This window comes from Octopus sinensis, linkage group LG1, assembly GCF_006345805.1.
Source record: "Octopus sinensis linkage group LG1, ASM634580v1, whole genome shotgun sequence".
In the NCBI taxonomy this organism is placed as follows: Eukaryota; Metazoa; Mollusca; class Cephalopoda; order Octopoda; family Octopodidae; genus Octopus; species Octopus sinensis.
In genome coordinates, this window is record NC_042997.1 from 54,933,435 (window position 1) to 54,944,936 (window position 11,502).

Below are 11,502 nucleotides of genomic sequence, written 5' to 3' on the forward strand. Positions count from 1 at the left end.
GGCCCACCATCCTGTCATCCTGCGTCTCTCTCTTCCACAGGTTTCATCTACATTTAGCAAACAATGCTTCTTCATGCAGTTTCTATACTTGTGCAGTCTTCTCTCTTGCATACTACATCTGTTTCCTCTTATGCTCAATTTTTCTCTCAACACATTTGCCCTTTGCTGTAGAAGCACACTGATGATGTACATCCAACGGAGCATTCTAGCTTCATTCCTTTTCTAGTCTTCGAGTATCCTCTTCATTCAGGACCTACGTTGTTTGTACACAATCATCATAAAATATGTCCTTCATCTGGAGAGAAATACTTTTTGTTAGCAACAGAAGTAATATCTCTGAACTTTTCCCCTCCACTGCTCGGAACATCAACCTCCACTGCTAATTCAGTAACTAATTAGCAACCTACCTACTACTTTTAGATTATCTCCTGGACACTTGAGAAAACCTGTTTCCCAAGTATTCTTTGTGCTTATTGCTTTTGTGAATCTGTCACGTATGAAGCTTACTTTCTCTGTTAACCTTCCACTGGTTCTACTGCATCTTGTGTTTGTTTATAGTTTGCACTGAGTACACCGTATGAAATTTCTACTTACAACTTTCCTACATATCAAACAGGGCCATTTTTCTCAAGGGAGTAGAGAAGCGTCTGTTTTTCTACTTACTAGAACTTTGGTCTGAGGTACGTTAACTTCAGGCCCTTTGGTTCGTGGTTTTACTTTCACATCTGGAATTTCTTGCCTATTTCTACTACAGATTCCACTCTAAGAACGAGGTCATCAGCATATAATCGTTCTTAAGGGCAACTGGTCTAAAATTCTTATGTTATGGTCTGGAGAACTAAAATGAATTGGAGGGGACTAAGAACTGAGACCTGGTGAACTTCTATCAGTACGATAAAATCGTTACTGTAGTCGTTGTTACCCTCACCCTTACTATATTGATAGCATTCTTGTACATTACTTGCATGGCTCACATAAGCTACTCGTCTACTCCTAGCTTCTTCAGGGATCACCATATCGTAGAGTTAGGATCCTGTTGAAGGCTTTCTCCAGGGCAAGTATGATAGCTTACTTTCAGCTAAATACTTTTGTAGCTGTCTTAGAAACATGGACATCAATACTACGTGTTCCTGATACAAAACCAAACTGCATCTCATCTAGCCTAATTCTGTTCCTAATTAATTTGGGTTATAACTTTTTCCGTAACTTTATAATCTGATATAGCAATTCGATACCAAAGGCATCTCCTTTATCTTTATAAGAGTTGACAATAATGCTACTAAGTCAATCGTGAGGATAACAACTTTCTATACAACCTGTTTAACTATACAGGTGACTAAGCCAGACATAACTCCGCCAGATATCTCAGTGGTGATTCCTAATGGACCAGGGACTTTTCCTGCCTTCATACATTTTAATTGCTGTCGATTTATATAGCTGGTCCTTCTGTTGGATCCGGCTCCACGTAGGGGAGACCCTCTTTCTTCCCGGCACTCTCTGTTAAGTGCAAATGTACCGTTATCCATCTGCACACATTTCTCACCCACAACATCCAAATGCTCTCCGATACACTGCCTGGCAGTCCAGAACACCTCAAGCTTTTGAACATTGGCAAACTTCTTACTTTTCACTCAGTTTTATTTAAAATCTCAAATCTAGCCTATTACAAAAACTAAGTTCTTTCTCGCACAGCCCCACTTTTGCAAGCATTTGAATAATTTCTCAGGTCTGTGGATTAATATTTTGATGTTCTGCCTCTTACGACGTAGTTCTTACGACGTAGTTTTCTTCTGAATAAAAGCCATCAGAAAAAAAAAAACAAGAAAAGATCCCCAGCAAAATTTGCTATATTTTTCGATATTATTGATAACACTTTTAACTTTTAGGAGAAAAAAAAAAAATTGATTTAAGGGAAATAACTCTCAAGTTACTATATTGACTAGTCTCCCTTGTAGTACATAATCTTACACTAATTTCTAGCAAAATTATTACTAGTTTGGAGGTAATTGTTAATTTATGATTAATATATTTTAATTATTTTGAATGCAAGAAATACCCAACATGAGTAAAATCTGCAGGCGTTGTTTAAATTGGACCGGAATTGTAAAAAAAAAAGTTTAAATACATTTTATAAACATACGAAACGTTCATAAAGATAACTAGGTTTTTCAGAAACATGACAGCGTAATCTTCTACTATAATAATACTATTGTACTTTTCTCTATCACAACATATGAATAAGAAGGGAAGGGGTGATAGATGAATAAGGAAGGAAGGGGTGATGGCATACTTGGTAGTGGGATGATGGAAGTTCTACGGTGAAAAAAAAATCAAACTGCGTTTCAACTCTGCGTGAGTATATTTGTGTGTGTAAAAGGAAGTCATGTGAATGTTTGTGTTTGTGTTTGTGTGTGTGTGTGTGCTCGCGCGCACGTGTTATGGAAGTAGGATGGTGAACATTCAATGCTGAAAAGAAAAATCAAACAGCGTTTCAAATGTGTGAGTATATGTGTGTATGTGTGTGCGTGCACAAGGGAAGTATGTAAATGTTTGTATCTGTGATTATTATGCACCTCATTTTGTACCTTGTTTATATATAAAATACTGTACCTTTTTTATATTTAAAAAACTACAATTAGCCGTCAGCTAGTAATTTGATATTCTAAGAGTCACATTGACTGAGTAAAGAAAATGTCGGTCCCAAGCTAATGGCGAAAGCTTCGTACACTGGCGCTTCCCGTGTTTTTGAACTGAGGATAAAAAAGTTCAACAAAAAAAATACCTACCTACCAACCTACCTACTAACCTACCAACCTACCTACCTACCTACCTACCTACCTACCTACCTACCTACCTACCTACCTACCTATCTATTTATCTATCTACCTATCTATCTATCTATCTATCTATCTATCTATCTATCTATCTATCTATCTATCAAATCGACGAGCTCGGGGCGAACCTGGGCGTCGACGAGGAATACCTCACTCGCCTGTTCAGGACGACTTTCGGGCCAGGACCTATGGACAACTTCCAGAGATCCTTGGCCAGGCAGTGCTACCGAGAAGCGCTACCTGTTCGGGATAAGCTCTACAGACACGGCTCGAGAAACACGGGGCCGACCTGACGGAGATGCGGTCAGAGCGACGAAACCGTTCTGCACGCACTCGTGCAGTGTCCAACCATTTCCGACCTGTGGGCTGCTGTCACGTGTGGGACGAGTCGGTTTATCAGCCGAATCTATCGTAAATATCGTCACGCCTTCTTCCTTCAAACGGGAAGGAAGAGCTATTTTCATCAAACTTGTGGCTATGGCGAAAGAATGTATCTGGTGGACGTGTCTGAAAGGATTAGAGACAAACACTTTCCTCTCTGGTCAATCTCTCATCAACTTCTTCAAGTATCACTTGAAAAGGAAAGTGAGAATAGATAGGCAAGTTTTGTCTAGCGAATGTTTCGAAAAAAGAAGGTTGAATGTAGCAAGGGTGGCACGTAAACATAATCCTATGAACCTGGAAAAATTTAAAACAGAGAGTTACTTACTTGCAAATAAATGTGTTAACATGTGACATTATTGACCGAGGTTACCGTGGTATTTTCCGTAGGCTTTTCTTTCCACGAATAAACCTTATCTGCTTCCCCTTTTACACTTTACATCATGACATTTCTGTGATACACGATCCCTATTGATCGTTTTTTTTTACGATCCCTTTTGATCGAAAACCTACCCGACTTTTTTTTCTCTCCAAAAAGAAAAGCTCTACTTTGTAATTTGTCCCGTCTGTGTGCAGCCCTGTGTGGTTAATAAAGAAACATATAAATGATGATTTCTTCAAAGAACAGTTATGCTGCTTTACGTTTTGAGATCGACTTAATGTTCTGCTATCTCGTCTTTAATTTCTATCTCTCTTTCTCTCTTTTAAGTAAATCATTTCCTTTCTCATGCCTTTAATTCCCATCTAACTTTTATCTTTCATATTACTCATATTTTCTCTTTATATATTCATACTAAACATTGGTAGAAATTTACAAAGAACTAAATTAGCACTTATTTTCAGTTGTGTATACTGATTGGAGCAATATCTTGCTTAAGGTCATAACGTACTGCTTTTTTAAAATTTTGTTCCTTCTCGAGTCATGCCTGGCTCATAAGGGCCGGTTTCCCCACCTGGACGGGATGCCGGTCCGTCTCAGGTGAGCTGCAAGATGCAGGAGGAAAGAGTGAGAGAAAGTTGTGGCGAAAGAGTCAGCGGAAGTTCGTCATTACCTTCTGCCGGAGCCGTGTGGAGCTTAGGTGTTTCGCTCATAAACACACACATCGCCCGGTCTGAGATTCGAACCCGCGATCCCTCCACCGCGAGTCCGCTGCTCTAACCACTAGGTCATGTGCCTCCATGCTGGCAGTTGAGGATACAGAGAACCAGAACAACTACTACAAGTAATTCTGTCCTATGTCTCAACGGCTCCATCGATTTGTAGCCTTAAATGCTATTTAGAAGATACTCATTGAAAAATTGGAAAGCTATATCAGAATTAATAGACATTTAATAAGATTCATAATAGCGTTCACTTAGTTGCTTATAATGCCCTCTCGCTTTGATCTGTTATGTCATCAAATACGTTTCTTCACTGAGACAAAATTTGTATAAATGTTCTGGATGTTTTAGTAGAGTTTAATTTAAGTGGCTGACAACTTTCATTCTTATGAGTGAAAATTGTCTTCTTCATATTCTGGAATAAAAAAATTAAGAGAAAAATAATTATACTTCGAACAGAATTCTCCGTCGGTGAAAATACGCCAGAACCCTAACATGCTTTAATTTCTTGTTTTTATTTATTTATGAATTTATTACTTTTTTTTTGTAATTATTGAAATGACACTTGCTGTAAATTCAAGAAATAAAACAATTTGTCAAGAATGTAACAAACAAATCCAAAAGATTTATTATACAACATTATATCGCTAACAGAAAAAAAAAAAGCAAAATGCACGCGCGCGCACACACACACACACACACACACAACACAATCTACTCTGTTTAATAGCACATAATCCGAAGCTTTGTATTTGATTTATGAAGCCAGTGCTAGCTGATGGATGGGTCAAATTGTTAGAGTATTAGAGAAAGTGCCTTGCAATATTCGTTCCAACTTTCTATTCTCTGTATTCAAGTTCCACTGAACACAGTTTTACTTTTCATTCTTATGGTGTTTGGCTTTTCGTTCTTTTGCTATAGACACAAGGCCGGAAATTTTTTGGGGAAGGGGTCAATCGATTACATTGATACCAGGACTCAACTGGTATTTCTTTTATCGACTCTGAAAGGATGGAAAGTAAAATCGACCTTGGCGGAATTTGAACTCAGAACGTAGACAGACGAAGTACCTATTTCTTTACTACCCACAAGGGGCTAAATGCAGAGAGGACAAACAAGGACAGACAAACGGATTAAGTCGATTGTATCGACCCCAGTGCGTAACTGGTACTTAATTTATCGACCCCGAAAAGATGAAAGGCAAAGTCGACCTTGGCGGAATTTGAACTCAGAACGTAAAGACGGACGAAGCACCGCTAAGCATTTTGTCCGGCGTGCTAACGATTCTGTCAACTCGTCGCTAAATCGTATCTGTAAATCAAACACTTAATCTTTTCACATGGTAACACGCTGATTCTGTCAGCAAATTACTGTGGGATATCCAGCCGCTGATACGTTAATTTCACAAATAGTTAAGATTGACAGAGAATCCACCATGCATCTGCAAGACAAAACACACACACATTTTAAAGTTCCTTAGAATTATTTCCCTTGTTCTAAAAGTTTCTATCTGCTACATATTTTATTAAAACTGTGCTGTAATTTGAACTAAATTTTTCAAAATTAATCTACCAGTCGCAAAATATGTTTTAATGGTGATTGTTGTGACAATGGGGATTTTAAAATTATTTTAGTCGTTTATACAAAGATCACGTTTCCTTCAAAAGAGGGAAGTGTCTAGTCAATTTACCTTAGTATGTTGCTGGTTGATATATTCATAGTGAAGGCGCATGGCTCAGTGGTTAGAGCGTCGAGCTTACGATCGTGAGGTTGTGAGTTCGAATCCGGAACCGGGCTGCGTGTTGTGTTGTGTTCTTGAGCAAGACACTTTATTTCACGTTGCTCCAGTTCACTCAGCTGTAGACGTAGAGAGGGGAGGCCGGTATGCATGGGCAACTGCTGGTCTTCCATAAACAACCTTGTCCGGACTTGTGCCTGGGAGGGTAACTTTCTAGGTGCAATCCCATCGACCCCCAAACAATAAAAGATAAAGTCGACCACCGTAGGGTTTAAATTAAAAGCGAATGCTAGATGTCTAATCGTTTCTAATAATTCACCCCACCATTTGTGAGTTGACAGAATCGCTAGTACACCGGACAATTTCGTCCTCATCACGCTCCGAATTTAAATTCAGTCGAGGGCGATGAAATAAGTACCAGATGTGCACTGGGGTGGATGTAATCGACTTATCCACACTCTCCGAAAGTGTTGGCGTTTTGCCAAAATTTGAAATTATTATCAATATTATTATGGACCGAGAGTAGTGCATGCCATCAAAGTGATATTGGGGTACAAATATACAAAGCTAAATATACCCATCATGACTACTCGTCTGATAAGGGTACACCAGGTACATACATAGCAACCGCTAAAATTGCGAGCCTTGTGTCAAAATTTGAAATCAAAGGCGGTGAGCTAGCAGAATCGTTACTGCGCCAGACAAAAAGCTTATACCATCTCCTCTGGCTTTGCGTTCTGAGTTCAACCGAGGTCGACTTTGCCTTTCATCCTTTCGAGGTTGATAAAATAAGTAACAATTGTGCATCTAGGTTGATGTAAGCGATACCTCCCCTCTCTCGAAATTTCAGGCCTTGTGCCTATAGTAGAAAAGATTATTATTATTATTATTATTATTATTATTATTATTATTATTATTATTATTATTATTATCCTTAGTGTGTGTGTTTGCATGTGTGTGTATATGTCAGCTTGCTTCTTTCTTTCTTTCTTTCTTTCTTTCTTTCTCTTTATTATATCATCGCTGAACTATACTGTCGTTAGCCACAAACCTTCAAAGGGGAAATTACTAGTTTTCAGCACTAGTTTATATATTCTCCAGAGCGTTGAATATATTCAAGAAGGATTCCTTAACCACACACATAGTTCAAGAAGAAAACTGGACACAGTGTTCCGTGTGATGAGAATCTTCATTAGCACTAATATACACGCATCATTTAGTCTCATAATCCTGAGATATACGTGGCAGGTCAGAACATTGGTTTGGTTAGTTTCAAGAGTATCTTCTATTGGCAGGGTTTCAGAAGATTACTGGTATTTCTGTCATCAATTCTGATAGAATGAAAAACAAAATCAATTCCAGTGAGATTTGAATTTTGTCGTTGAGAGATGGAACAAAATATTAGTATCTTTAAACCACATAGTTGTAGGACTGAATTTTCGACTCGAAAGAAGTAAATCAAAACACTGTTTGAATGAAGAAGAGAGTGGAATGAAGTACGTTAATTTAAGGCTTATAAATGAGTAGGAACAACCGATTAGATTATTAGATCTACCTCTCCTCACCAGTATATGACTGGTACTTTATTTTATCGACTTCAGAAATATGAAAAGTAGAGTCGTTCCCGACAGGATTTGAATACAGAACGTAAAATGACGGTTCTCATTATACCCTGTCGTTGATTTCTATCAGTGGAGCATAACTACAGACATGTGAGATCCAGATTATAACACTGATGGAACATCACCAGGAGATAGGCTTAAAAAAAGTTCAGTAACTCCTTCAAGTTTGCAAGCGTAAAAATAAAGATATAGTTAGGATAGCTAATGAACTTGAGGAAAGATATGGAATAAAGTGTGATACAGATCTCTTGCACATAAACGGCAAGGAAGCACACCTTCTTGTGTACTAAAAACATACTTAATATTACAACCCCCACCCCCAAAAAACCTCCCAAAATTGTTCTCTGAAAAGTTTGTTCATGAGTACTTGAAAAGGAAAATACAGACCATAAAGGAAATAAAACCACACTAAAACTTGATATGGAGTACCGAGATGTGTATATCATCTCACCTTGAAGAAAATGTCCATGCAATCCAGGAGCAAAAAATCTTCACTAAGGACCTTTTACACAGAATGTCAGAAAGCACCAGCTGACAAGTGTAGGCTGAGCAAATCCAAAATCGAAAACTTTTGTTATCTATTTATCAACTATGAGGGAATTTTTATTTAGATGCTACCATTCCATAAAGCGTAATGTGATACCAGAAAAACCTAGAATAGAGTAAGAAAAATAGAAACCAGTAACAAATGAAGACCATCCTGAGAATGATAAATCAAAAGAATATTGGTGGTACTTAAAAACAAAACACCAATAACTAAATTAAAAGAAAGTCGACCTGCAATTGTTCGGGACAACATGTTCTGCATTGAAAGTGAACTGCCCTCTTTACATCAACGTAGTTAAAAAAATCAGGAGAAAGAAGGCATGTTAGGCCATTGAAGAGGAGTATCTGTAATTCTAGTACCACAAATACAATTCAGCTTTTTACCCATTATTATTGGAGTGACAAGATCGACCTATCTGGTCGAAATATACGAGGAGGTGATGAAAAGTTCCTGCCTTTCAGGGTACCACGAAAGGCCTCGTTGAAAGCCAAACCTTTCAAATTCTTTTACAGGGCTTAGAAAAACTGAAAAGCAGTTGCAATAAGTGTGTGAACCCGCAAGGGGAGTATGTTGAACATTATCATAATTAACTGATCCTCATGTATTTTTTTTTACCCAAAGTATGAAACATTTTAGCACTCCCTTGAAACAAAACTTAGTTTCTTGGGGAAGGAACGTAGCTCTATTAATCATATGCACCAGTATGGCCTTAGCTGTGATGGGTAAAAGATAAGGAGCTAATATATACACACACACCACACACACACACAGAGTAATCCCTCGACTATCGCGGGTGTTACATTCCAAAACTCGTCGCGATAGGTGAAAATGTGCGAAGTAGAAACAGTATTGTACTGTATATTTTATTATTATTATTTTTATAATGTGTATATATTTGTTTTATTATAAATGCAAAAAAAAACAAAAAAAACCCCCAAAACGCAATAGAAGAATCGACGTAATCTTAAATAATAAACCTCGATAGGTTAACCGCAATATGGCGAAGGATTACTGTATATATAATGCACTGTTCCCTGATAGAAAATTCAACAAAAAAAAAAAGTACTCCATCTGGTGAGAAATAAATGTTATTTATTTAAAGGGCATCAATATGAAACTATTAGCAATACTTAAAGACGTATTGTGCCCTTAGCATGAAGTTTTGTCAGTGAACAGGTCGCGGTTTCAAAGCGACGAAAATATTTTGACACAAATTTAAATGTTGCAGTGAATCTAACGGTTTTTTGTGTGTTATTAAATGGCTTATAAACATCCTCCATGTTGCAATTATATATATACTAGCAGTATCGCCCGGCGTTGCTCGGGTTTGTTTCGACCCGCTGGAATTGGAATTCTTGAAAAGTAAAAATTTTGCATTATGTAGCTTGTTATTCTCTTCAAGTGAACATTTTTCTGGTTGAAATACACCGAAAAGTGGCGACACAGCAGTGAAAAAAATCGTAAAAAATAGGGATTTTCATAGAAAAAAGCACCTTTTTGATGTAAATAATTTTTGGTGTTAACATGGTCCGATTTGAATTTTATCTTCTACGGAAGGAAGAGCAACCCTTCTATCATATTCTCAACTTTGGTCAACTTGTGCCGCAGGGTCTCAGAGGAGATAGTGTTAGTTGAAGGCTACCAAACCTGGCGCACACAGACAACTTCAGCTTTATATATAGAGAGATAACACACACACATTAATACACATACATACACACACATCTATGTATGTATGGATGTATGTATGTATACATGTACATCTGCCCACTTCTTGCCATATTTTTATCCTTCACTTCCTACACACACACACACACACACACACACACACACACACACACACACACACACACACACACACACACACTCTCACACACACAGACACACACACACACACACACGCACGCACACACACACACACACACACCTTCTTAGCTTACAATTTTCTTTCAACAATTGACACTGTCATATATGTATATCTTTGCGTGTCTATGTGTGTAAAGAGAAAGTGTGCTAGTAGGCGGAGTAAAGCTTTTGAAGTGAGAGAGGTAAATCGTAAAATATTGAGTTTTTTCAAATTTTTGCTTAATTGGGGGTCAAATTGAAAGAAATTTATATGCCATGACCGAATAGAATGTACTTCGAAAAATCATAGGTAACTTCCAATTGAAGAAATTGTGTGAGGAGTAAATTGTTATGTATTTATTTGTTTCTGTTTGCTCTGTATTTTTTTTGAGTTGTAGTTTAAGGTACACTTGCAAAGAGAAAGTAGGAGAAAGTATGGTAATAGCAGGAGTGAAGCAGTTGAAATTAGAGAGGCAAATCGTAAAATATTTACTTTTCTCGAATTTTTGCTTAATTGGGGGTCAAATTGAAAAACTTTATATGCCATGACCCAATCAAATCTACTTCGAAAAATCATAGGTAAATTCTAATTGAAGAAATTCTATATTGTAGAATTGTATTAAAAAGGAACATGGGAACAGGCAGAGAAAATCTGCCTTTTATCATAAGAAGATATATATATATATATAATATATATATATATATATATATATATTATATATATATATATATATCTGGAGGAAGTAAACGTTTAAATGAAACATATATCTTCACATATATATATATCTTAGCAAACATATTCTGTCTGTTTTGCTAGAAAGAGGTAGAAACTGATCAGTCCGGGATGTATGGTTATTGGTAAATGTTTTTGATTTTCACTCTCGATTAATTTATCCCTTTTTTGTGTCCCTAGCACTTGGCATCCTTATTTAGGAGTCCTTAATTATATTTCTATATGAATAATATTTTGTCTAATGACTAATTCGTCCTTTGTGCTGGGCCACTGGTAGTAATCTATATTATTACCCTCTTGATTATATTCACATACTACTTGATAGATTTATTCGTAAAATTTTTTCCCGGCATGCCCTATATCGCCGGGTAGATTTTGCGTCTGCGCAGAGATTTGAAAAGTTAGATCAACACATGGTCTAACGCGCTGCGCATCTCGATTTAACTTAGGCGTCTCGCTGATGAAACCGGCCTTAGCAAACATATTCTGTCTGTTTTGCTAGAAAGAGGTAGAAACGGATCAGTCCGGGATGTATGGTTATTGGTAAATGTTTTTGATTTTCACTCTCGATAAATTTATCCCTTTTTTGTGTCCCTAGCACTTGGCATCCTTATTTAGGAGCCCTTAATTATATTTCTATATGAATAATATTTTGTCTAATGACTAATTCGTCCTTTGTGCTGGGCCACTGGTAGTAATCT